This window comes from Armigeres subalbatus, chromosome 3 (genome assembly GCF_024139115.2).
Source record: "Armigeres subalbatus isolate Guangzhou_Male chromosome 3, GZ_Asu_2, whole genome shotgun sequence".
NCBI classification, from domain to species: domain Eukaryota; kingdom Metazoa; phylum Arthropoda; class Insecta; order Diptera; family Culicidae; genus Armigeres; species Armigeres subalbatus.
Genome location: NC_085141.1, coordinates 213,381,419 through 213,406,022, shown reverse-complemented (window position 1 = coordinate 213,406,022; position 24,604 = coordinate 213,381,419). Strand labels below are relative to the sequence as shown.

General features: G+C 41.0%; 2 pseudogenes; one reads left to right on the top strand and one right to left on the bottom strand.

The window, feature by feature from the left end:
• Positions 1–956: 956 nt before the first annotated feature.
• Positions 957–15,589, bottom strand: LOC134219360 (armadillo repeat-containing protein 2-like; annotated as a pseudogene).
• Positions 15,590–15,773: 184 nt separating this feature from the next.
• LOC134219357 (myb-like protein Q) overlaps positions 15,774–24,604 on the top strand; it is a 16,898-nt pseudogene continuing 8,067 nt past the window's right edge.

The window sequence follows — 24,604 nt, the reverse complement described above, 5'->3', positions numbered from 1 at the left end:
GTAGTTACGTATTGCTCTGCTAGCGCCAACCCTGTCGATCACGGAGGATAAGGTGTCGGTATCCCGTGAGTCGGTCGTTACGCTCAAATGCCGCACAGAGAATGGTGCCCCTATCGAAGACATCGCTACTGTCAACGGAGCCCCATCGACGAGTTCCTTCGACCGTCGCCAGCTAGGGCCCCCAGAGGCCAAACCGAAAGTACCCCAAGCATGTTGTGACGTCACTGATTACAAACGCCCAGGTCAGGCAATAAATAGTATGTAAATTATATACCGTTGGTAGCGCTTTCAAGAGCAAGCATTCCCTTGGTTAGTACACCACAGTTTCCACTCTTATCGACCTCTTTCCGGACTCAAAAGGAGCCAAGCCTCGCCCATTGTGGTCTGAGCGAGATTCTCTCCGGGACAGCTTTTGAGCTCCCTTTTCTACGACGTTGTTTGTCAATATTTCCACTTTGTTCCATTGATTGGCAGAGTGTCGAAACACACAGAGGTGTGTATGCTCCTGCTGAAGGTGAGTTTCTTTGGTGAGTGGTAGGTATTACGGTTAGAAGAGTAATTGACCCTGTAATTGTCTCGTTTCCTAGCTCCGGTAGCTAGCGGGTAACAAGCTGTAGCCCATCAAGTAAGTAACCGCCCTAGAATGCATGCATTCATCTAACTCACATCCATAGCAGCAGGTCTTGACTTCCAGCTGTCTTTCGATCGGCCTATTAAACACAGAACGCGTATTATGGAAAAAGTCGAAATAGCTCCACTTTTCGCTATGATACCGAGTAGCATCCCCTAATATTTAATTTAAATTTAATAATATAGAGAATTCGCTCAAAAACTAGCCTTGGTCCATGATCTTCAAACTGTTTTAAATTTATGATAAAACGCTTTTTAAATAATGATATGTTTTATTTCTACTAAGTAATGAAACGATTGCACATTTTCGAAACAATTTACTATTGTTAATATTTCTCAATCACTGCTAGCCATTGCTTGTACTGTTTCCATGTTTCTACTTGGGCGAGCATTATGTCACCTTCATCATCAGAAGATAAGCAAGGTGAATTTCGACTGACATGCATGATTGCAATCTCCAACAAATCGGTAGCCACTGAGCAAATTCTTCCCAGAGCATATCCGGTTCATCGCCATTGAACAGTTTTCTTCGTCTAAAATAAATTTTTGAACATGTAGATCATTGATATAGAGAAATTTTGCGCTCTTACTCTAAACAATCACAAGATCGCTGCAAATGAAATCCACTCGGACTCTCCAAGGCATGACAACATTTCCGCTGTCAATGAGGTAGTTCCATAATGCTTGGCAAGAGATCCCCGCAAGGATCAATCCTGGTTGGATACCCACGCTGCAATAGCTTTCGCAATACGATTGGCCCTGTATTTCTCGGAACGGCACCTACGGTCACTGTCACCAAGAATGTTAACGAGCACTCCACACGAGGTAACCATCAGCTCAACATCATTTGATTCCAAACACTGAATTAATATTTCAGCCCATTTTCAGAGCAGAAGGTCTGTCTTGCCACAGAATTACGTCATGTTTCCTAGAACACGTGCCGCCTCCGACCTGGCTGAGAGTTTGTGCAGAATGTTGCACAGATGCATATGTCCTTCAAGCGATCGGCCATACTGCCAGGGTGGTTGAAGTGCAGTGGATTATCTGATGGTTCGCAATAATATGACAAATTGCAAGGCTCCCAAAGTGGCAAAATAACAATTCTTCCATCTCCGGTTGCTGAAAAGAGAACATTATTTTATTAGGAACCTTTTTTTCGATTGCGTAGTATGAGCTACTGGTAATATCAATTGGATTCTCAACAGTGGTATTTATTTATAAAATGAGATCACATTTCCGCAGAAAAACGCCTAGAACCTAGCTACATAATCTTGATCAGTGTATGCGCATGATCCATATACTAAATATGTACACTATTTTTCGAAAGCTGTAAAGTTGCAAAAGTAGATTGATCACTAAAATTTATGTGAACTAGATGAATACCGGCAGCAATACAATTAAAATAATCGAAAATGTTCAAACAATTTCAAACTTACATTGATGTCTTTTACTTTCAGTAGAATGCTAATAATAATTCTCCTAGAGGTGGTTTAGTGCTAGTCCATAACCACATCTCCATTAACACTTATATTAGTCAACACGTACAATCTTTGTAAGCACGTCTACAACAGAATCTCCCATTTGGTTCTTGATGGTTAATCGTTTATGAGAATAATATTCCATTGTATTCAGAATGGCCCCATGGACACATCATTCATATAGAACTGCAATCGAGCAGTGTCCATCTAGTCATAATATTTCCAAGAATGTATCCGAGGCGATTAGCAGCAGCCAGCCCTTCTCCACCGTAGGACTTGTTTCGCTGATAGAACCCAATAGAATCCCAAGACGCAGTTGCATCTGCCAATTGTTCACAGCACTCTGGCGCTCCGAAGTACACTTAGCGTACGAATAACATTTGCCTGTACTTCTGGTTCATCAATGCATATCTCTTGCTCGAACAACAGAGGTCCAGCCAACTCCAACTGAATCATTTCACCATCGAGTGTTTCCTTGATTTGGGATTGTGCTCATCAACAGAGACCTTGTTGCGGCCATACCATTACCTATAGCAGGTATACCAGCCAGTGTGCGCTCCAGAAAGTTGAAAAAGCGCGCAAGGGGTCCTGATAGCTTTTCCGAGGAACCCAGCTCGTTCAACATTTTCAAATGGAGTATCATCAATTGAACGAGACCATGACGTGCCAATCGGCAAGCCAGAGATTTTTGCCGAGACGAATTTTCGAAAAACGTTCTCCTGGTGAACTTTTTGTGTAACTGATGCAGCTGAGCCAGCCAAAATCGAATTGCTCCATAACCATAGATACATGCTTCGGGTTCATCTGCAGGAGAAGCACGACCTAAACCATCCACGAAGTTCTGACGAATGCAAGAAGAAAGTGAAAATAAATATTACGACATATTGAAAATCAATCATCAAAAAGGCGAGTGTATGTCACAGTGAATTATAGGCCTACAATGCCTCACCTGGCACATCACTGTCGGCGAACAGCAAGTCGTTATTTTCGTTGCGAGAATTTTAAAGACCAGCATATGCCCCTGTCAATTGCTACCAGTCACATTCAGCTGTTGAAAGATGAAAATATTATTAAAATATCACGACGGTTTTGTAGATTCTTGATTTTTATTTCGCCAAACGAGGTAGACAGTTCAGAGGCAAAAAAAAAATTGGCAAGTTTTCGTTTCCATTTGCATTTTCTTCTATTTTTATAATTTCTTTCATATTTTCCTCCTTTCATTAACAAGTTTCTCAACATAGATATGTATATCAAAATATTTATTAAAGCATGTGAAAATCAACCTACGCAAATACAACCTGCCACTGATAGCAATATTCTGGCGGAATTGCTCCACTAATCCATACAGCGCCCAGCACGGCTCCCCGCCAGCTACCTTTGGCTCCTTTCACGCGAGAGAACAGCTCCCTAGAATCTGAATAAGCAACGACAGCTCAATTGATGGTGTATCGACAAAATAAAATCATTTTGCTACGGAATAATCAACACTCACCCCATTAATGTGACTGGCGGTTTCGTCGGTGCAGTCCTTGATCCCAGCGTGGGCTTTCAGCATCTCCAGTAAGGCCTCTGTGCTGGATTGCGCCAGCAACTCGTTGCTTTTGCTCAGTTTTATCTTCTGGTCCTGGTGGTCCTGCAAGCAGACGAAAATCATCATTTAGGCAACAATATTTGAACGTCTTCGCTTCGTTAACCACATTAGACCCTAACCATTTTCGCACTTTCCGAGCGCCGTGCAGATGAAGAGGATTTTTCCGCCTGGCATGTGCTCATCAAGCGATTGAATTGACGACGCTTGAGAGGATGGTTCTTGACGACATCGCCGGGTGGCGACGGTTCTGGGAAGGTTGTACCATTACCAGAACCGATCCCGTCCAACAGCGGCCGTTTTCGTTTAGGGCTGGTTCAGCATTGAGTAGAATGTGGCGTTAAGGAGTTGCTGGTGGCTTAAAGTCCTTTCGCGGCGCATACATTCTGAAACTGAAACACACAAGTAATAAGGCTACTGGAAAGATACAGTTCTAGTTTACTTCACGTTGTTTAGTCTATTATCGGATTTTGGAAGGACGTAGATAGATAGTATGTGCTATATAAGTCCATATGTCACAAATATTTTGCCAAATCGTTTGCCTGAAATAATTGCTAATAGATTTGTATTCCGCGTCGGCTGAAGTTTTCTAGTATACATAATTACGCTTTTACTCAATACTAATCTACCCATGCAAGCATAATATTTGCTGATGAGTTATGATTTTAGAGGGAAATCAGAGGTGATTCAGTTTCATCTCAAATTTTCGACCACTATTCTGCCGTCCCAAGCATATCTGTCCCATGTCGATTTTTATCATTTTTGAGTATTATGCACCAAACGTTCTAAATTAATGTATATTTTATTGTGAACAAATAAATACATATAGTCTGTTCGAAAACTTGGCGAAAAAATATCGGGTCATTTTGTCCCATTGTAGAATTTTCAAGCATAACTGTACCATTGAAACAAATTTCATACAACATGTATTAAATTACTTCGAAAAGGCCAATTTTCATTATCAAATCATTCAGAAAAATAATATGGGTTGTAGTATAGTTTCAATGGGTAAAAAAAGGTTAATCCACCTAACATCGTTGATGCCTTTCTTATGCATTATAAAAATTAAAAATTAATAATTGAAGCATATTAAGATGATTTATATTAAAACTTAAATGAGAATAGGCTCTCATTTTTATTCGCATTATACGTATTTATTTACATTTTTTCTTCTTTCCTTATTGGCATTACCATTTTTGCGTTCGTATATGACGAGGCTAAAGCCCCAAACGCAATACAACGGAACGGCGACGGAAACGGAAAATTTGACAGAAAATATATGGGCTAACTGTCAAATTTTCCTTTTCCGTCGCCGTTACGTAGTACTGCGTTTGGGGCTTAACACGATGATACTTTTATGCCTAATTGCACCCGAAAATTCCTTTGGCCTTGAGTTCAACCCAGCCACCTACAAATCATCGTTTTGTACTCGCGCTTCTTAGTGCATGGCTATAAGGTAGGCCCACTTCATTTACATATATACCAGATTTTTGCAATAGCTTCGGAACAAAATGACTAATCGATTTTGAATAGCAAACAATAGGGCCGAATTTCCCGTCGAGTGCAACGAGTTACGAAATGGTCCTAAATGGTTCATACACGCACCCCACACAGGTGGAAGTTTCCACTCGACACATCAGATGCTGAATTGAAATAAATTTCATAGGAATCATCAAACACCTTCACAGTACTGTCCCGATTCGCTGGTTGAGCCACGACCTCGACCCAACTAAATAATTCGGTTTTTAGTTGGGCCAACTGACAGTCATTTGAACACGTGTATTTCGACTTGAACATCACAAATGATGTCCAGTGACGCCCAATCCTGTTTTCCGTGTTTACATTGAATTTTGACGTACGGTTGCTTTTTAGTTGGGCCATGACCCAACCAGCGGAGGCCCAATTAAAAAGTGACCCAAGTATTAAAATCCCAACCAGCGATTCGGGACTGTATTGCGGTATTTAGTTACCACGGAACCGGATTTTGATGCTTCTTCCAAAAATACATCAGCGCTGAAACATAATTCACCTGAACTTATTTCAGGATCAAATTATACATAGGAACCAATTCTCACTGTCCTTACCCTTATGTAAGGTATAATATCTCTGGGGTTTTCAGACACACTCGTCCTCATGTCAAATTTTTTCATACACATTTTTTTCTATGGAGCGTAAGAGCCTCCTCCCCCAAAAGCTTACGTTATTAGTGTACGGCTCCTTACTACAATACGCTTTGAACAGACTTAGGGCCAATTTCTTCACCTTCGCTTAACTCTTAAGCGGTGCTTACCCATACGTTTAAACCTGGTTTAAGGCTTAATCGGAGGTGAAGAAATCGGCCCTCAATGCATCTATTTTCGTTCAGGTTACTATCCAGACCCAAATAAACTTTTACTAAGCGCAAAGTAAACTGATGATACTCTAGCACTGGGACAAATATGCTTGGAATTATCAATTTTGTCTTCAATTTCGCGGCATAAATGTCCCACTGAATAAATTCCACTAAAAAAACAGTGTTTATCATTTGAAACATACTAAGCCATAAGAAATACACTATTTTCATCGATATACGTTTATTAATCAAAATTTCATGGGTCAATTTTGCTATAAACTGAAAAATATGTTTCCAACTTCAATCGCATTTTTCTCAGTTGCATATTTTTCGACATGGGACAGATATGCTTGGGACGGCAGTATTCTGCCTGTAACCGCATAGTTGTCCCATCTTTGCTAGGTTTCTTATTCATATGGGACAGTTATGCGATTACAGGCAGTATTCTTGTTGGGATCTGGAGCAAAATAGAACAAACTCGATTCCCCACCAGTATTCCATTTATGTTTTTAAAACTTTCAATTAAATGAAATAAGTATGTGAATTGCTAAAAAGTGAGTGTGAACAGGCAATGGTATCAATATCCTACTAATCTCACTCACTGAGACTGAGAATTCGCACCATGGTCTGATTCAGCATTTTAGCAGTAACATTTTTTTTCTCCGTTCTCATACATTTAAGACTTTCGGTGTCTTCAGAGAAGTTGTTTGTAATGAAATGATGATTGTTTTGGTAAAATGTTGATTAAGATGGACCCCTATGAAGTAAAAAATTGGAATGAAACTATTTTATTGAAAAATTTTATGTGGTTAAATTCTACAGCAAACTTGTAGAAAAACTTTGCCGAAAAAAACATTTATGTAGCTCATCATTTTAGCTCATTAAATTAAATGTATGCTTTAAAGTAGGGTGACCCTAAAAAAATCAGTATTTAAATTTAACTTTTTTTTGTTTTCAACTTGACTTGAACGAACATAACACATTTATCAATTTTGTCATTTCAAAGTTATGTGCAATTTTGATCAAAATGCTATGCAATCTTAAAATGCTAATATCGCAGAAAGTAGGTTCGATAATTTTTTATTTTTTTTATTTAACGAGAACGTAATTTTTTAAAATTGAATCAAATAAATTTTAAAATTCTCATTTAAATTATGAAATTTTCCAAAAATGTCATTGCATATAAATATTATGAACATACTGTCTTCGGCTAAATTTCAGTTGTTTAGTAGAGCCAAAACACTCATATACACAGCTTTAAAAAAAAACGATTAAACTAGTTTGAAAAATGATTGAAAAAGTTGAAAAATGGTTTATTACCCTATTTTAACACTTTCAGGACGACTTTTTACGCATATCCAATGCACAGATTTGTCAAAACTTGCACAAAAACAAAAACGAACAGTGGGTAATGTCTGTGACATAACCGCGAAGTGGACGTAGGACTTGACTTGACCATGCCTTTGAAGATGTATAATATATCCAAATCTCTCACGTCACCTAATTTGTATAAAAAATCGGCGATAACAGCCCAAACATTATTATAACAATTTTCATGAGCAATATAGGAAAAAATATCTCAAAAAGAAAAGCTCTCAATCGATTTTTCATCTAATAGTGTGATTTATTTCATTATATGTCACAGTTCTTGTTATGTAACGGTTATGAAAAAATCTGCTATTCGCGTATAACATTTTATCTCTAGAGCATTTTAGAATTTTTAAGAACTCTTTAGTAAGTCTATCAATGGCTCTCAGAAGAACCGTATGCTTTGAAAATAAACATTTTCTATGCCCATCTGTTGCGTCATGTTGCAGTGGATTGTAAAACTAATGGTGGGTGCTCCGGGTGGAGCGCGAAACCAAAGCTGTCTTCATGCAGTGTAGGTATGTGCCGACGTGTGTTGTTTCTCCAGATGGAACCAGCGGGATATGAACTGCCGACCGATGAACCGGTGACCAATTGCGAGCATTATCATTATCTTTCTTGGCCCTGATAAGGGCCGGAAATTAACTTTTTCATGGACAACTGGTTGACCGAAAGAGTTTCTTGTTCGAAACCAAAACAAACTCACGGTTTCTTCAAAAGCATCGCAATTCTTTCTCTTGCTTTTCTTCAGCCTGCCTCGGATCGATACTGATGCCGGCCGGCCTCGGCTCGACTCTGCTGCTGTTGCCGGTATCTGCTCGGCATTGCTGCGGTGTCGGGTCTGTGGGGTGGACTGCTTCTGGAACATCTTCTACTGCTGTACTGATGGCTATGCTTCGGCTGATGTTGGCCTCGACTCTGCCGGGCCGAAAAAGTGGATAGTATGGACGATGCTGCCTTGCTAAAAGGTGTAAATGCTGTCGAATCGATATTACTGTTACTTGGCTTGTCCCGGTCAGAATGAAAGGAAAAAAAATCACGTTGCGCTATTTTATGCCTTCTCGTCAGACCCAGCAGCAGCTCATTTGCAGCTTCGACTGAAGGGCCTCCGAGTCCATGCGATATCGACTGAATAAGGAAATTATTTAACTCTTATAGCCTTGAAAAAGACTGTTTGTTTCGGCTTGGTCCAACTAATAAGAAGGACTGAATGCTCTGTAAGCGAATGCACTTTTCTTTTATACTTAATTTTGAATCGTCTCTGCTTCCCGATTGGTCGGCCAATCAGTGAGCGTCTTGTATCCCGTTCCTTTGTCAGTCAAAGCGTCATCATCATCGACGCGTTCGTGATGGGCTTCTTCTTCTTTCTTTTGTTGCTCGCTGCTGGCGTCTAGTTCCTAACGGGACTTTTCGCACGGTACATGCCACAAGCCAGCCAATCGAGCTAAGAATTGCTGTTCAGGTGGGAAGTGCGGAAAATTCAGGATAGGTAGCTTGGGAGAACATTCAGTCACGTTCGCTTTGTGCGCGAACAGTATCAAACAATGTTTTTCTATATAAATCGATTGATAGTTTTTCATTTTGAGATATCTTTTTTAAATTGCTCACGAAAACTGTTATATAATAATGTTTGGGCTGTTATCACCGATTTATTTATCTAAATTAGATTATGTGAGAAATTTGGACATATTAAGTGTCTTTAAAGGCATGGTCAAGTCTAGTTTTTCGTCCACTTCGCGGTCACAGTTCTTGTTATGTCACGGTTATAAAAAATCTTGAAAATCTGCTATTCGCGTATAACATTTTATCTCTAGAATATTGGATTCGACACCCAAGTACATTTTCTAACGCGGAGGGTATTTAAAACTTTGATATTGTATATATAAGTCATATATATGGCCCTCAGAAGAACCGTTTGCTTCAAAGAAATACATTTTCTATCTCCATCTGTTGCGTCATGTTGCAGCGGACTGTAAGGCTGATGCTGGGTGCTCCTGGGTGGAGCGTAAAACCAAAGCTGTCTTCATGCAGCGTATCCGCTTGACGTGTGCTGTTTCTTCTATGGAACCAGCGGGATGCGAATTGCCTTAATGCAGCATGCGACGAACCAGTGACGAATGCCACCCAATTGCGAAAATTATTATTAACTCTCTTGGCCCTGATAAGGGCCGAAAATTAACTCCTTTCGGGGAACTGGTTGACCGAGGAAGCTTCTTTACTCGAAACCAAAACACACACACACGCGATTTCTTCAAGAACATTGCAGTTCTTTCTCTTGATTTTCTTCAACTTGTTTCGGCTCGATACCAATGCCGACCGGTCTCGGCTCAACACTGATGCCGGCTCGACTTTGCTGCTGCTGCTGGTATCTCCTCGGCACTGCTGCGGTGTCGGGTCTATAGAATGGGCTGCTTCTGGAACATTTTCTGCGGCTGTACTGGCATGCTTTGGCTGATGGTGGCCTCGGCGCTGCCGGGCCGAATAGCGGATGATGCGGACGATGCTGTTTTGCGAAAAGTTGCGAGTGCTGTCGAATCGATGCTGCTGTGGTTTTGCTTGTCCCGGTTAGAATGAAAGAAAAATATCCCGTTGGAAGTTCTGAACAGAATGAGAAGGAAAAATTGCGTCACCCTCTTTTATGGCTTATTTTGGTGCGCAGTTGCAGCTTATCCGCTAGCGTCTGCACCCATCAGAATCAAGCGAACAAATGACGCGAAGAACAAGCGGCACCCATATTTATAGGTTTCAGTGCAGTCAATGTTTTGCTTCGAAAACAGTTTTAGGCCTATTGAAACAAGTTTTTCGGGTCATAGGGAGCGTCCATAAATTACGTAACGCTTAGAGGGGGGAGGGGGGGTTGAGCGAAGTGTGACGATTCATACAAAATTTTCAGATGTTTCATACAAAAAGTGTGACATAGGGGGGAGGGGGGGTTGAAAATGCCCCATTTTTGCGTTACGTAATTAATGGATCTTCCCATATCAAGTATGAATATGAAAGGCATACTTAAGATCTGTCGATTAAGGGGTTTTCCGAAGGTTTTCCGTTCACTGGGACAAACGCTATTATCATTCAAAATCTTTCAACGAAGCGTAACGCGGTCGATTTAGAAATATTGAAATGACACCCGGTATAGTGAAGAGAGACGTAAGTCCTACGTCAAAAAAAACATTGACATAGCGTTTTGGGGAGTCCAAAGTACGTACGATTGCCTGCCATGATGCGTCTCCGAATTTCTCAGCTGGTATCGTTATCGGAGGCCACCAGTGAGCCCAAGTACACGAATTCTTCAACCACCTCGATTTCGTCACTACCAATACAAACTCGTGGTGAGTGGCTTACATTGTCCTCTCTTGAGTCTCTTCCTATCACGTACGTCGTCTCCGACGTGTTGATGACTAGTCCAATCTGTTTAGCTTCGCTTTTCAGTCTGCTGTAGGCTTCTTCCATCCTCTCAAAGTTACGTGCCATAATATCTATGTCGTCGGCGAAACCAAATAACTGGACGAACTTTGTGAAAATTGTACCATTCGTGTCGATCCCTGCCCTTTGTATTACCCCTTCCAAAGCGATGTTGAATAGCAGACACCTTGCCGTAATCCTCTGCGCGTTTCAAAGGGACTCGAGAATGCCCCTGAAACTCGAACTACGCACATTACCCGATCCATCGTCGCCTTGATCAACCGTATCAGTTTATCCGGAAATCCGTGTTCGTGCATTAGTTGCCATAGCTGGTCTGGATCGATTATATCACATGCGGCTTTGAAGTCGATAAATAGATGATGTGTGGGCACGTTGTATTCACGGCATTTCTGCAATACCTGACGTACGGTAAAAACCTTATCTGTGGTAGAGCGTTTACCCATAAATCCCTCCTGGTACTGCACCACGAACTCTCTTGCAATTGGTTTTAGTCGGCAGCATAACATTTGGGAGAGTACCATGTAGGCGGCGTTCAGTAGCGTTGCGCGGTAGTTGCTACAATCCATCCTCTCCTGCGGAAGAACCTCATCCTCCCAAACGTTGGTAATTACCCAGTGCAGCGCTCTAGCCAGTGTCTTACCACCGTGTTTAAACAGCTCTCCTGGTAGTTGGTCAACTCCAGGGGCTTTGTTGTTTTTCAGCCGGCCGATCTCCTCCTGGATTTCCTGGAGATTCGGAGCCGGAAGTCGCATGTCCTGCGCGCGTGCTTCTAGGTTCGCTACCGCTTGTCTGCCACATCGCCATTCAGGTGCTCTTCGTAGTGACTCCACCACCTTTGGATCACCTCACGCTCGTTTGTAAGAAGGTTCCCGTTTATGTCCCTACACATATCGGACTGTGGCACGTGGCCCTTACGTGAACGGTGTAACTTCTCATAGAACTTTCGTGCGTTATTAGTGCAATATAGTTGCTCCGTCTCTTCATGGTCTCGATCTTCCTGCTGGTGTTTCTCCCTCTGAAAAATCGAGTTCTGTCTGTTCCGCGCCCGTTTGTATCGTGCCTCGTTCGCTCTCGTGCGGTGTTGCAGCAATCTCGCCCATGCTGCATTCTTCTCCTCGGCTAACTGCTCACATTCGCCGACATACCAGTCGTTTCTCTGATCCGGGAGCACCGTGCCTAGCCCGAGCAACACACATGTTGTAAATCAGTTGATGATACTCATATATGACCAAATTTGGTCATATATGAGTTATTGCAACCAAATCAACGTGAATTGTGCTGCTAGGGAGTGCAGCGGTTGCGTTGCTTCCATTGGGGATCGAATATCTCTCCAGCCATCTTCAAGAGACGCTTTGTCTAGCTGCTCTTCCGTTTGGAGTGCCACTTCCAGCTACTGTGCGTAGTCTTGGGCTAGTCTACCGTCTTGCAGCCGCCCAATGTTAAGCCGCGGCGGACGACTCCGACGAAGCTTTGAGCGCAGACATACTGCAACGAGGTAGTGGTCCGATTCAATATTCGCACTGCGGTAAGTGCGTACGTTCGTGATGTCAGAGAAAAATTTGCCGTCGATTAGAACGTGATCGATTTTGTTTTCCGTTACTTGATTAGGTGATTTCCACGTGGCATTGTGGATATTCTTCCGGGGGAAGAAAGTGCTTCGGACTACCATTCCGCGGGAGGCTGCAAAGTTTATTCATCGTTAGCCGTTGTCGTTCGATACGGTATGCAGACTATCCGGTCTATACATTTCCTCCCTTCCTACCTGAGCATTCGTGTCACCGATGACGATTTTGACATCCCGCAAGGGGCATCCATCGTATGTCTGCTCCAGCTGTGCATAGAACGCTTCTTTCTCGTCGTCGGGTCTCCCTTCGTGTGGGCAGTGCACGTTGATGATGCTACAGCTGATGAAACGGCCTTTTATCCTCAGCTTGCACATCCTTGCGTTTTTGGCTGCCACCCAATCACGCGTTGGCGCATCTTGCCCAGCACTATGAAGCCGATTCCCAGCTCGTTGGTGGTGCTACAGCTTTGGTAGAAGGTAGCCGCTCGAAGCGCGCTTTTCCACACTTTCTGTCCTGTCTAGCAGATTGCCTGCAGCACTACGACGTCGAAGTTGTGTCATCGTAGATTGTCCTGTCGCAACCTGCGAAGCCTAGCGACTTGCTGTTCCATGTTCCAAGCTTCCAATCGTGATCCTTTATTCGTCGCCTGGGTCGTTGCCGATTATATCGAGTCGTATTCTCTTCTGTGTCGTTCATAATTGTTGTTTTTAAAGACGGCTTATTGGGCCTGCGCAAACCTCCTGCCTCGTCGGAGGGCCGTCGTGACAGGTCTGTTCAGCGTCCCACCTAACACCAGGACTTGGACTTTCTCTATAGGTTATAACCTTTTTTGTTGTCCGACATTTTGCGCGATTTTGTGTTGGGTGGAAAATTTGATACCGACGTTCGACAAGCTAGGTTAATAAAGGCTCACCCAGACCTAAGCGATTTCATCGCCGCGACGGCAACAACTAGTCGCCGCGATTCTATCGTTGGGTCGCTGCAAACAGGCTGTGTTTTCTACTCCTACACGCAAAAAAATGTTGCGGTCGAAACTACCATTCCGAGGGCTAATTTAAGAATACGCACCGACGATTTTCAGCAGACAACAAACTTGTTTGATTTTACCATGCGCGCAGTAAAAATCAACTGTGGTTCTGGTGGAATGTTGTTACATGAACTGAATCAATGGTGAATTTGTCCGAATGCATGGTTAATTTAACTGAAAATTTGTGGTTGTTTTAAAAACATGGCGTAGTCTACAAAATAGTAACCGTTACCATGGATTTTTTTCTGTGTAGGAGTGCACCAGAGGTTCCAATATCGTTTAGAGGCGTGCGTGAGCAAAAGGAAGAAGCAGAGTGTATGTAATTAAGAGTGGCGACATGTGCCGCATTTGACAGGTCTCCTGCTCGTTTGGAACACGATGTTGTATGGGAATGACAGATGAATTTTGTTCCAATTCTGACAGTGTCGTCACTCTTAATTACCTACGTACACTCTGGGAAGGGGCCCTCCTTAGCCGTGCGGTAAGACGCGCGGCTACAAAGCAAGACCATGCTGAGGGTGGCTGGGTTCGATTCCCGGTGCCGGTCCTGAGCAATTTAAAGATTGGAAATTGTCTCGACTTCCCTGGGCATAAAAGTATCATCGTGTTAGCCTCATGATATACGAATGCAAAAATGGTAACCTGGCTTAGAAACCTCGCAGTTAATAACTGTGGAAGTGCTTAATGAACACTAAGCTGCGAGGCGGCTCTATCCCAGTGAACGTGAAGTTTGAACTCGTCAACGTGAAAGCAAAATGGCGGAAACTCTTGCCGCGCTGCAGTAGTATTTGGAATCAACGAAAGGTAAGGTAAACATAATTCGTCAAGCGATTGTTACTGCCAACCATGATAATGATCACGGTAAGTTTGACATACATGTCCTTAGATTATAATTAATACGAATAGTAATATTTGTAACACAACCAGAGATATCTTTGTTCTTTTCAATAACATAATATGTAATAGCTCTGGGTATTTTCATCACTTTTCAGGTCGAGTTAAATTTTTGTTCCATTGAAAACATATTTAATGATGTTTCTGTTAAAACTAGAAGAACTTTTGTTACATTTTTTATTATTTTAACTATTAATAGTGCATGTTTTATAACAACCTTTGTTATAAAAAATGCTGTAACAGAATAACAAGTTCTGATATAAATTTGTTATCATCTACTGGTCAAGTAACGGTATTGAAAATGTTCATCGTCATATATGAGCATATGGAGACGCACGGTGCATTGCATTAGTATTCTATTAGCATTTCCTCAGTTGCTTTTCTATGCTCGCCATTGCATGAGTATGTATCTTGTGTGGCAAGTTCAATGGATACACTGTGCCCAGGGTGTCGAGAAAGTTTCCAGACCGGACCGAAATTCAAACTCGCCATCTCCGGATTGGCAAGACTACTTGAGACCCCTGTTGATTAAATAGTTGTAAAAATTTTTACCAAAAATACGATAACAATATTTGTTTCTTGTCGATGAACTTTCACGCAATGCTAGATTAAAAACTAAACCACTAATTGAAACAAACTTCATTGTGAGACTTCGCATGCAGTACCTTCTAAGAATAAAATAGGCCTGCAATTTTGGATTGAAATGCCTATTTTACTCTTCAGAGTGTTATTACTAACGCCACTTTGGCTCAATTGCGCTGGGGCGAATTAAGTGCGGTAACACCATGTCCGGAGGCGAAAGCGAAAAACGAAGACGTGAAGAGAGGAGAAAGAGAGACGGGGAGGAGAATTGGAAGTTGAAGGGGATTCGAGCCTCGTCCGTGATAGTGGATGGTCGAAAGTTAAAGAGCAGTGTTTTTTTTTCCCGTGAAAAAAAAAAGCGATTTTGTGAAGGGTCATTTTGCTGACAAGGAGACGGTCGCCGAAGCCGATTTCAAGGATGCGTGGATCTAGAGGGGATAATTTCTATTGTTCCGGCCGTCAACTCGTATCATCGGTACCCAAGACCTACTCCTCCATCGCACGTGTCACATCCGTGTCGTATCACCGGATTGAGTCACCAAGGTCATATCGCTGATCGTAGGTTGCTCCAAAACCGATTCCGTCGTAATTCCGATTTCGACTCTCTCTTCCTGTCCAACCCCTACCCGTTAACGACGTGTCCAACGCTACTTCGAGGATGCTGCCACCTACATAGCATGCATCGCTGGATTGAGCTGCCATCGTGGTTTCCGAAGGTCACTGGACCGCAATGCGTCTATTCCTGTGTTAAGTGGCCCAAAAGGTGCTGAAACCCCATCGTGTACAACCTGGAACTGCAGCACGCTTCCACATCGTTCGCCCCAGAAACCGGTGAACCGACCGAAACAAAACCGTAGAATGTGGTCAGCCAGGAGGCCGAACTTCAATGCTTCTCTGCACCAGGCGGAGAGCCGTCGTCAGCGAATGTAAAGCACTAGTAAGGTATGTTTCGGAGTAGAAGCTCCAATCGCATGCGCTCGCCAATGGGCCCCACCTCTTCAATCGGCCGCACCGTTTAACTAACCCTAACCACTAACTTCATCAAAACATGAAATAAAAAAATGAATTAAACATAATTGACTAGTTTTCAATCAGAAATTTGTCCATTGCATATCCGTCCGTTGATCATAGCTCTATTCACTTCTACTGGTGGTTTTGAGTGTTCCTTTGAGCAGGTTAGCGTCGACCCTGAGTGTTACCGTCCTGGTGAGCTAGTTTGGGACGTTAGGACGTCCACTGCATAGACGGCGGACGTCATTAGCAGTTACAAAATGTACGAAAATATGATAGACAATTCTCGAGCAACGAGGTTTTCCCATTAGTCCGTCAGAGTACTCTTCAAAGTTGGCAAATCAATTGGACACACAACGAACTTGGAACTTCAGAGGCGAGGACTTAAGTCGAGGCTTCATTCGCGTGATGTCGAGACTTATTTCCAATCACTATTCACTAAACGCACATTTGTACAGAATAAACCTTGTCGATAGCAACTTATGTAGGTGCTGAGCCGGTTATGATGACATCGATCACGTAGTTTGGTTCTGCTCGGAAAATAACGCCTCCAGAGAGCAATTATTGGATACCCTTGTGGCTCGAGGTAAACAACCCTTCAGGGAAGTTCGAGGTGTTTTGGGAGATCGTGATGTTGTCTATATGCAGGCTATATATAGTTTTCTTTGTACTTCTGATTTAAAAAACTAATATTTTGTTTTTTTTTTTCTTCAAAGTTTTTTTTTGTTTAGTCTATGCCATTTTGTTCCGTAGAGCTCCATAGCTCTTGCCATCCGGAAGATGCTCCAGCCTCGAGCCTCGAGCACGACGACACTCCACATCGTCCCTGACGCCCGGATGAGAAGCTCAAATTTCCTGATCCCAAATCCTAAGCCCCGTCCATCCTTAAACATTGTAAACTAACTTCGAGTCACCCCGAGTACGCTGGCTTCTGTGCCTCTTTTACTAACTGTACAATAAAATGATTTAGTTTCATAGGGGCGTAACTGTATTGAACGATTTTTCTTCGTCGATGTTTCCTTTTTATTATTGTACCGAATTGCGCTAGTTTGTCGATAATTTAATGGTTTGATGTGATAAGGGATGATTGTATCTTGCACCAGAATCAATAATCACGGTTGTAGCTTTTGAAACAATTGAGTTATTAACAAACTATAAAATCGATTTAAAGAAATCGATCAATACAGTTACGCCCCTATGAAACTAAGCGCGAGGTATTGATTGTATATATCACAAAGAACCATGGCTAACCCTTTCGGGAACTAAGAGGTGTTTTGGGAGATCGCGATGTGGTTTATTTGCAGGCCATCTATGCCTTTCTTTGCTCGTCTGACATCAAAGTCTAATACTTCATATTTTTCTTTCTCAGTTTTTTCTTGTCTCTGTCTTATTGTTCCGTGTACCATGAAGCTCTGGCCATCCGGAAGATGCTCCCTGAAGAACCAAAACCCACGACGCTACGCCAAACCAGACATGACGTCAAATACCCGGATGAGCAGCTGAAATACCTCAAACCTAAATCCCAACCCCGTCCATCACAAAATTACGCAATTTAACCTTGAGTCGCCACGAAGTATCTTGGTATTTGTCCCTTTCCCCTACTAACTGTTGATAATAAGAGGATATCGATTGTAAATATCAGTAAGAGTCTCGGCTCCGTTGAGTGTTATACAGGCCTGAGCCTGTCAAATAGATACAATAGATGAAAAAAAGAACCTTGGCGCCGGACAGTGTTATACACGCCTGAGCCTACCAAATAAACGAACTTGGAAAAAAATTTACGTAAATACTACGCACATAAGAACTGTGTTTAAAGTACTTCGTTAAAACTAACGAAAGAAGAATGGTTACATTAGCTAGTTTAAGAAATATCTGGAGATTTGGGGTGGCATTGCGCATCTCGATTCGAAAAAAAATCCATCGAGTCAAACATGTTTACCACTACGGCTTTTGATTCGATCTAGAAAACGACTTATCGTTCGAGTATGCTCGAGGAGGTACAAGAATATCGAAATGTTTTGGTATTTTAGATACTCGGAAAGCACACTGGAAAACGACTCAAATTGAATGAGAATCACCTTTATAACTTTCGAATGTTGTTCGAAATTTATTTCTTGCTGAAAGTTTTTATTCATATTTGTTATTATTTCTTTACGAAGAGGATAAATTTATTTATTTATTTATTTATTATTATTAATCTCGCTTCATCCGGCATAGCCTGCTCAAATAGGCGCAAAAACCCTGCATTTTTCGCAAAACAGTACAAATATATAAATTTAATTACATTCTTAAAACATAAACAATGTCAACATAAATAAATAAAATAAAATAAAATAAATAAAAACTCTTTACAATTTTTGTTCCTAGCGTCGTTCTTTAAGTTTTACATTTAAAAGTGGCAGCAGAAGTTGAAGTCAAACAATTCGTACACGGCATTAAATGATGAAGACATGAAGCCCGTACCGGATCGTGTAGACCGTAGCCTGTATTAGGTGCTTCAAGATGTAGAAATCCACGTTGACGAAGTACTCTCATTGGAGCGTGTATGTTTATTTGTTGGAGCAATTCAGGAAGTCAATTTCAATGAGAAGCAGTTTCGGCCACAAATACATCCTGGGAGTTACCTCTTCTGTGTTCTAGAAGTATCGATGCTCAATAATCTGCAACGTTCTTCGTACGGTGGTGAAGTTGATCGGATCATTCCAAGGAAGACTTCGAAGAGCATATCGCACGAATTTCCTTTGTATTGCTTCCATGTAGCTTGATATGGACACCATACTACTGCGTTCGTTTCCAGTATCGATCTAACTAAAGCACAATATAATGATCGTAGACTATTTCGTCAGCTATTTTAAACATAAATCCCAACTGCCGATTAGCTCTAGAAATCACATCGCCGTAATGCACTCGAAATGTAAGTCCAGCATCAAGTATAACACCCAAGTCACGTACTTCTGTCATACGAGTCAACGATTGATTGTCAATGAAGTAGTCAAAAGTTATTGGCGCTCGTTTTCGATGAAAGGATACAACATGGCATTTTTGTACACTTACAGTGAGGAGATTCAGCTGGCACCATTCGACGAAATCCTCAATTAACTGTTGCATGGTTGTGCAATCGTCGATACAGCTGATTTCCAAATATATTTTAACATCGTCTGCATAAAACAATGTTTCACTATTGTATCTCCAAGAAAAGAATGTCATTCGAATACCTACGTTTATACATTCCAGACAATATGCTAATATCGACACAGTTGTTTCATAAGGGCGAATGTCGCAAACGTAAACAATGCCTTTTCCTGCAAATTCCTCAACAACCAGGATACCGCTCCCAGGCAGCAACCACTTAGAACTGGTGGCGCTCCGCTGCCCTTCTGTCGAACAGAAGTAGAAAATACCGCCAGAAGTATCTAATCTTCCTGAAATCAGCAGAAGAAGTCAATGTTTACGTTTGCGACTTTCGCCCTTATGAAAGCAACAATGTCGATATATGTAAAAACGACTTCAACGAAAATCGGGTTTTCGCATTTTTTTTGTGTAAAAGGGTGTACGAAATCAAATTGCACCACTTTCAAAAGTCGATTACAATGAAATTTTGTGAATTTTGTGAACTGGGCTGATTACAACGAAATTTTGTGAAAGACGGCTTCAGCATGTGTTATTTGCACTGCGTTGAATTTAGCATTAAGAAACTTCCATTAGTTTCGAAAATACAGCCGAAGGAACAGGACGATGTGAAAATAAATCTTGCGCATTCACCTCCATATTCCACATCTTATAAAGATGTTAGTAATCCAATTGTTTGCCTTTGACCCTGATATCACCAGAATTGCGGCAGATTGAAAGATACTGGTCTGGATATTGTTTGTATGTACGTTAGGCTTGATTATTTATTGAGTCATTTCTATTATTGTGAGGTAGATTAATGGAAAACACTACTTGTCTTCTATATTTTAGATCTTTATTGTCATTGTGTTGTTGTCAGTTGTTTGTCTGTTATGTTTCACCTAAAGGTCTTATAGACAGTCAAGTAAAAATGAAGGAGACACACGCAGTGTTAACTTTGACAGATCCTACAGCACACATAGGAGATCATTTTAAAATGCTTATAATAAATTCTAGACAAAATGTAATTTGATGATTGATGTAGAGAGAAAAAGTTCTGAATTACATATCTGGAAGCTTATCTCAATTTTTTTTAATATTTTAAAATGTATCTATCATACAGTTCGGAACTTTTCCACCATACATCAATCAGATTTTAATTAAATTTTGTCTAGAATTTATTATAAGCATTTCAAAATGATCTCCTATCTCCTGTAGGATCTGTCAAAGTTAACACTCGTGTGTCTTCTTCTTTTACTTGGATTCGTCTATATAACTTTGATACAGTGTATATAAAACTACAAAAATTGTTGAGTATTGCCTTACAAATCCTATGTCCTTCCTCTATCTATAAATTCTCTTTCCTTTTATCAACCTCTTTTCTCTTTATATCTCAATCTCACTTGCTAAGCTAGGCACTAAAACCTAGGCACCAAAAAATTTTTTAACCGTTCGAAGCGCCATCTGTATGTCAAGTAGCATTAAGCTAGGCACCAAATTTTATTTTGAAATATTTCATTTCTGTTAAGCTAGGCACAAATTTTATTTAAAGTTGTACCGAAGGCTATGGACTACTCCAAAGAACAACTTTTGATAGAAGGCCGGAGACCCATAGTGTTATACCGATCGACTCAGTTCGACAAATGGTGAGGTGATGTCTGTATATAGAGGATAGGGGAATAGGAATAGGAATAGAGGAATTCTCAGGATCTGTCTTATTTTGAGAATTAAAATAAAACAATAGGGGTATCACTTAACGGCGTAGGTTGCTGCTATCTGATTATAGAAATGTTTCACACTCAATCACTAAGGACATATTTCAAAACGCCTATGAAACATTTCCATAAACAGATCACGCAACCTGCACCGTCTAATCCGAATCCCTAATGATTAATGTTTTTCTTAAAAAACCCTGATTGATCCACCTAGCGATGTTTGTGCCTTTCTCGTACATTAATCGGATCAAGATAAGTGCCTAAAAGATGAGTGTTTGAGATGGCAGTTCGATCCTCGGTCCGTCTAGAATGTTTTCAGGTTGTTTCTCGACACCCTGGGCATATGTATCAATTGACTTGCCACACAAGATACATATCATGCAATGGCGGGCATAGAAAGCAATTATAACTGAGGAAATGCTAATAGAATACTAAGTTGAAAAGCTAAACCATTCCATTCCAGAAGAAGAAGAAGGTCTCCGGATCTTCATCACAAAATCGTCTTGGAAGTGAATATAATTATATGGGGAACAGACGGCTTTGGAGGTTTTGTTTATTATTGGCAGGGGGTTTTGTTGACCGAATTTTGTAAATTGCCACACAATTCTTTGATATGCAAAGAATGTTTAGAAATTTGACAAAATCAGTCATAAAACCCAGATTACTCCACCTAGCAGTGATTATGCCTTTCTCGTGCATTATAAAATATATTGAAAGAATCACATTAGAAAGGTCAAAAAGCTCTTAGGAGAATAGATCACTTTTTCGATCATTTTGCATGTTTTTGCATTAGTTAAAATGTATTCCACGTTGTTGAGTGGTAAAGTGGATTACTTTTCTTTTGGTACACACACACACACACACACACACACACACACACACACACACACACACACACACACAGACATCACCTCAATTCGTCAGGCTGAGTTGATTGGTTAACACTATGGGTCTCGGGCCTCCTATAAAATTTCATTTTGGAGCGAACATATAAACAGACAAACAGACGTATTATAGAAATACCATCGACCATGACCTAAACGATCAATTTGAATTTGATTGATTGTGCGTTTCACAACTGAGGCGCTAGCGTCGCAATCCTTTGAGTTTGACATTTCACTCTAGCGCCTTCTGCACGAGCTGAAAGTATGCTTTTTGGGAAATACTACCTCTTTTGCGGAGAATGGGACCCACAAAGGAGTAAAATGTGATGCATAAACCCTGATTAATCCACCTAGCGGTGATGGTGCCTTTCTTTGCATTATAAAATACATAGTATTTTGGCCATTACTCTCGAGCCCATGTCGATCAGGCCAGTTTTCGATAGGAAACAATGTAGATTATCCTGCGTCGAATGCAACTTGTTGCGAGTAAATCGTTAAGGATAAGTGCCTGAAAAATGAGTTACATTTTTACTCAATTTTCAATAAAAGGTAGTATTTTGGCCAACTTCCGAGCCCATAGTCTGATCTGACCAATTTTCAATAGGAAACAATGATAGAGTATCCTGCGTCGAATGCAACTTGTTGCGAGTAAATCGTCAATGATAAGTGCCTAAAAATGAGTGACATTTTTTACTCAATTTTTCTATAAAAAAAGTGGTATTTTGGCCACTTTAAGCCCATAATCCATGACATTTTTTGGGCGGAAGCCACGAACACACACACACACACACACACACACACACACACACACACACACACACATACACACAGACATCACCTCAATTCGTCGAGCAGTCGATCGGTATATAACACTATGGGTCTCCGGGCCTTCTATAAAAGTTTGTTTTTGGAGCGATCATATAGCCTTTACCGTATACTTAGTATACGAGAAAGGCAAAAATGTAATTTTCGATCCCATAGTCCGATCGCCAATTTCATATAAAACAATGGGACAGGATTCTGCGTCGAATGCAATTTGTTGCGAGCAAATCGTTGAGGATAAGTGTCCGAAAATGAGGTGACATTTTTAGAGATTTTTTCGTGGGATTTTGTATTTGGCCATAACTTTCGATCCCATAGTTCGATCTGGCCAATTTAAAATAGGAAACAATGGGACAGGATTCACGTCGAATGCAATTTTCGAGCAAATCGTTGAGGATAAGTGTCCGAGGTGACATTTTTACGAGATTTTTCGTATGAATTTGTATTTTAGCATAACTCTCGATCCCATAGTTCGATCTGGCCAATTTCAAATAGGAAACAATGGGACAGGATTCTGCGTCGAATGCAATTTGTTGCGAGCAAATCGTTGAGGATAAGTGCCCGAAAATGGTGACATTTTTGCGATTTTTCGTAGGATTTTGTATTTTAATAACTCTCGATCCATAGTTCATCGCCAATTTCAAATGAAACAATGGGACAGGATTCTGCGTCGAATGCAATTTTTGCGAGCAAATCGGTTGAGGATAAGTGTCCGAAAAATGGTGACATTTTTACGAGATTTTTTCGTATGAATTTTGTTTTGACCAACTCTCGATCCCATAGTTCATCTGGCCAATTTCAAATAGGAAACAATGGGACAGGATTCGTCAGATACAACTTTTTGCGAGCAAATCGTTGAGGATAAGTTCCGAAAATGAGTGACATTTTTCACGATTTTCAGAATTTGTATTTGGCCTAACTCTCGATCCCATAGTCCGATCTGGCCAATTTCAAATAGGAAACAATGGGACAGGATTCTGCGTCGAATGCAATTTTTTGCGAGAAATCGGTTAGGAATAAGTCCCGAAAATGAAGTGACATTTTCTACGCGATTTTTCGTATGATTTTTTTTGGCCATAACTTTCGATCCCATAGTTTGATCTGGCTAATTTCAAATAGGAAACAATGGGACAGGATTCTGCGTCGAATGCAACTTGTTGCGAGAAATCGTTGAGGATAAGTGCCGGAAAATGAGTGACATTTTTACGCGATTTTTCGTAGATTTTGTTTTTGCCACCTTTCGATCCCGTTCGATCTGGCCAATTTCAAATAGGAAACAATGGGACAGGATTCTCGTCGAATGCAATTTGTTGCGAGCAAATCGGTTGAGGATAAGTGTCCGAAAATGGTGATATTTTAGAAGATTTTCTCATGAATTTGTTTTTAGCCATAACTCTCGATCCCATAGTTCGATCTGGCCAATTCAAATAGGAAACAATGGGACGATTCTGGTCGAATGCAATTTGCTGCGACAAATCGGTTGAGAATAAGTGCCCGAAAAAGAGTGCATTTTTACGCGATTTTTTCGTATGATTTATATTTGGCCAAACTTTCGATCCCATAGTTCGATCTGGCCAATTTCAAATAGGAATCAATGGGACAGGATTTGCGTCGAATGCAACTTGTTGCGAGCAAATCAGTTGAGGATAAGTGTCCGAAAATAGGTACATTTTTACGCGATTTTTTCGTATGAATTTGTATTTTGGCATAACTCTCGATCCATAGTCCGATCTGTAATTTCAAATAGGAAACAATCGGACAGGATTCTGCGTCGAATGCAACTTGAGCAAATCGAGTTGAGGATAAGTGCGAAAAATGAGTGACATTTGTTGAGTGTTTGCGCACACACACACACTACACACACATACACACACACACACACACAGACATCCCTCAATTCGTCGAACTGAGTCGATTGGTATATAACACTATGGGTCTCGCCCTATAAGTTCATTTTGGAGCGAACATATTTACGTATACTTGAAGTATGAAAGGCAAAAAAGATATTTTATATAATTTCCGATCCCATAGTCCAGCCTGGCCAATTTTCAAAGGAAACAATGGGAAAAGTTCTGCGTCGAATGCAATTTTTTGCGAACAAATCGGTTGAGGATAAGTGCCCGAAAAATGGTGACATTTTTAGCGATTTTTTCGTATGAGCAATAAATAACTTCTAG